We start from the raw sequence: 4,615 nt of genomic DNA, 5'->3' as shown, positions 1-4,615 counted from the left end.
CCCACCACTCCCCCCACAGCAACAATCTCTCCCATCATCATGACACATCCATTGAATTTGGATTGCATATCTCTGGGCATTGCTGCACCTCATGGTCCACATCATAGCCCATACTCTCCCACTTTCCATCCAGTGGGCCCTGGGAGGATCTACAATGTCCGGTAATTGTCCCTGAAGCACCACCCAAGACAACTCCAAGTCCTGAAAACGCTTCCACATCTCATCTCTTCCTCCCATTCCCTGAACCCAGCAGCCACCATGGCCACTTTTCCTGCACCAATGGCACATTTTCTCTGTGGACCTTGGATTGGTTGTGTCCATTGCATATCTATGTCAAGAGGAGGGTTAGATTCCACAGGGATACTGGATGCAATCCTCCTGCTTTCAGTTGTAGGCACTCTAGGCTCCATGGTGTGGTAGTTGACATTCTTCAACTCCATGTTAGCTGAGTGGGGTGAGTCCAACAAACCAGAGTGTAGGAGTTGAAATCTGTTGAGGCTCAGGGCCTGGCTATCATATTGTCAGTCCAGAGATTGAAATCCCCTAGATATATCTTAAACCCCAGCACCAACTACAATTCCAGGAAAGTAGCATGAAAGTCTAGTGAAAAGAGATCCCATCTGTGTCCAGCTCCATCATGCAGACACACCAGCTCCAAAGAAGGGCCAACTGACATGGCAATGAACCCCATCTGCCAAGACCATAGAACCTGTGGGTCTCTTTAGGCCTCAAAAGAACCAATACCTGGGGTTGTATCTACTTTATCTGTCTCTGAGACTCTGCTCAGGTATGCATAAGGGCAATCCTTCTGACAACCTCCAGACTCTTTTTTAGAGACTCATAGCCATATAAACTCATTTCTCCTTTCCATTTTCCCCTTACATTAGGTCAAACAGTATTTTAAACTCCTGTTATTATATGTAGACAGGGATATTCTGCTGGTCTGCATTGAACCTTTAATTCAAGGTCATTTTCTAGTTGAACCATCAGCTGGTACTTGGTAGTGATCCCTCGGTGCCAGGGAGGCTCATCCCCAGGTGTCATGTCCCATGCTGGGAGGAATGCATTGCATTTACATGCTGAGTTTGGCTTTGAGACTGGCCACATTTGAGTAACATGAAGGCTGCCAGAAGGAAACTCCTAGGCACAGTGCTGCTCTAGGCCTTGTTCTTATTTCAGGTGTATAGGCTCACAAGCATAGTCATTAGTATCAGGGTCTCCCTGTTGGACCCTCATTCCTTCCTGGTCCTTACCATTGCACCTGGGGGACTGCTGCTGCTCCCCTAGGGACCACGACAGAGCACCCCTGGCCAGGAACCCAGTACCCCCCTAGCTGTTGTTTTTAATTGTTGCCACTATGAGTATATCCAAACATTACCATGCACCCTGGACATATGCCCTGTATAACTGCCTGTCAACCATATATCACTTGTCAATAACATCCTATACCAGTATTCCTCCACTGCCATTGTTGAACCTCTCTGTGATCCAAAACTTCCTGAAAAGTGAAGCCCAATATAGTGTCAGGATCCCTTACTAGTAAAATGGAATATAGCGATGGGTTTAAAGATTAGATATAGAATACTTATTGACTTGGAAAAATTCTACATCCTATCTTTTTCTTTTCTTTTTTCCTAATTATTGAGCTTCTTTTCACAAGAGCCCTAGATCACAGTATTTCATATATATAATCTACAGTCCTCCCACTCATCCACCATAAAACCTTTTCCCTTCCACAGCAATATTCTTATAACTTATTCATATCATATTTACTTAAACTGATGTACAGATTCTGAGACAATAGCTTTCAAACCAGGTGACATCTGTGCTTACATTGTGGTCCATCTTTTAGGATATACAGTTTTCTAAATTTTTAGTTATCTTATGTTTTACATTATGGTTTACATTATTAGTCTGTTGTCCCCTATATGTTTTTGGTGTAATATTACAAGTTTTATATCCATCCTTGTGTACTCTCACAAAACTCCTCTCTTACCCCCACATTTACCTTGGTTCCATTCATTCAACATCCATTTTCCCCTCCCCTTGGGTCCCACAGCAACAGCCAATCTCCATTTCCCAAGGAGCCACGTCCAGAGATACTTGCAACAGTGTTCAGAGCCTGACTTGCTCAACTGCCCGAATGCCCTGGGAGCCATCCTTTCTCTTGAGAGATACATTTCCCTCTTTTTTGATGGCATTGGTCCTCCCCAGGATGTGGGCCCACCGCCAATCTCACTACTTGGGTCTCTACCCAATGGTACAACCCACCCTGGCAAAATGAGCATTCAGACATTCTCCAGGAGTCTGTCCCATGTCATTCAATCCCCTCTGAGCATCCTAAAAAAGAAACCCTCTTAATTATATTTTGATACGGTTTTCTCAGCAGTTTATTCTCAACCAACACCTGACACTCTCCTATGTTCGTATGTTGCCCTTCCCTCCCCCCAATTTTTTGGGCACTATTACCCATCTGCCCATCCCCAGACCCCCTGAAACCCGCAAAACCCCACCCAAAGGCAACCCCTTGCCCCCATTTTATCTTTGTGCTCATACTTACCGCCAGCACATCATAGATTCCACCCCTACTGATGTCGGCTCACATCCTTCCTCCACCCCCTGATTTCCTGTAAGCCTATCTTCCAGTCTCTAGCTCTCTGAGGCAGCTTTTTTATTTCATATCATTGAGGTCATGTAGTATTTGTCCTTCAATGCCTGGGTTGCTTCACTGAGCATAAGGTTCTCAAGATTCATCCATGTTATCACATGTGTTTGTACTGTATTTGTTCTTAAAGCCAAGTAGTATTCCATTATATGTATATACCACATTTTATTTATCCATTCATCTGTTGATGGGCATTTGGGTTGATTCCAACTTTTGGCGATAGTGAACAATGCTGCTATGAACATTGGTGTGCATATATCAGTTTGTGTCCTTGTTTCCAGTTCTGCTGGATACATATCCAGCAGTGGTATTGCTGGGTCATATGGCAAATCTATGGTTAGTTTTTTGAGAAACCACCAACCTGTCCTCCAGAATGGTTGGATCCTTTTGCATTCCCACCAGCAGTGGATGAGTGTTCCCCTTTCTTCACTTTCTCTCCAGCATTTGTATTCATCTGTTTTTTTTCATAGCTGCCAATCTTATGGGAGTAAGATGGTATCTCATTGTAGTTTTTTTTTAATATTTATTTATTATTATTATTTTTAATTACATTAAAAAAATATATGAGGTCCTATTCAACCCCACCACCCCCGCCCCCCACTCCCCCCACAGCAACACTCTCTCCCATCATCGTGATACATCCATTGCACCTGGTAAGTTCATCTCTGAGCATCACTGCACCCCATAGTCAATGGTCCACATCATAGCCCAGACTCTCTCACGTTCCATCCAGTGGGCCCTGGGGGGATCTACAGTGTCCCGTAATTGTCCGTGAAGCACTATCCAGGACAACTCCACGTCCTGAAAACACCTCCACATCTCATCTCTTCCTCCCGTTCCCCACACCCAGCAGCACCCATGGCTACCGTTCCCACACATTTGCATTTCCCTGATAGCTAGAGATTTGGAGCCTTTTTTCATGTGCTTTTTAGCTATTTGTATTTCTTCTTTGGAGAAGTGTCTGTTTAAATCTTTTTCCCATTTTTTAAATGGGTTGTTTATCTTTTTATTTTCAAGATATAGGAGTTCTTTATATATGCAAGTTATAAGTTTCTTATCAGATATATGGTTGCCAAATATTTATTCCCATTGTTTGGGTTCCCTTTTTACTTTCTTGATAAACTTCTTTGAGGTGCAGAAGGCTTTAATTTTGAGGAAGTCCCATTTATCTATTAGTTCTTTTGCTGCTCGTGCTTTTGGTGTGATATTCATGAAGCCACTTCCTATTACAAGGTCCTGTAGATATTTCCCTACACTACTTTCTAAGGTCTTTATGGTCTTGGCTCTTATATTTAGGTCTTTGATCCATCTTGAGTTGATCTTTGTATAAGGTGTGAGATGGTAACCCTCTTTCATTCTTCTATAGATGGATATCCAGTTCTCCAGGCTCCATTTGTTGAATAGGCCACTCTCTCCCAGTTGAGAGGGTTTGGTGGCTTTATCAAATACTATATGGCTATGTAAATGAGGTTCTATATCAGAACTTTCATTTCAATTCCATTGGTCTGTGTGTCTGTCCTTATGCCAATACCATGCTGTTTTCACTACTGTAGCTTTGTGGTATGTTTTGAAGTCAGGTAGTGTGATTCCTCCAATTTCATTTTTCTTTTTCAATATGTCTTTGGCTATTCGGGGCTTCTTTCCTTTCCAAAAAAATTTCATAGTTAGTTTTTCTAGTTCCTTAAATAAGGCTGTGTTGATTTTTATTGGGATTGCATTGAATGTGTAGATGAGTTTTGTTAGGATAGACATCTAATAATATTTAGTCTTCCTATCCATGAACAAGGAATATTCTTCCATTTATTTAGGTCTTCTTTGATTTCCTTGAACAGTCTTTTATAGTTCTCAGTGTATAAGTTTTTTTTACATCTTTATTTAAATTTATTCCTAAATATTTAATTTTTTATGTACTATTGTAAACGGTATTTGTTTTGATTTCCTCCTGATCTC

This window comes from Dasypus novemcinctus (assembly GCF_030445035.2).
Source record: "Dasypus novemcinctus isolate mDasNov1 chromosome Y unlocalized genomic scaffold, mDasNov1.1.hap2 SUPER_Y_unloc_3, whole genome shotgun sequence".
Lineage (NCBI taxonomy): Eukaryota > Metazoa > Chordata > Mammalia > Cingulata > Dasypodidae > Dasypus > Dasypus novemcinctus.
This window is presented reverse-complemented; position numbering follows the sequence as displayed.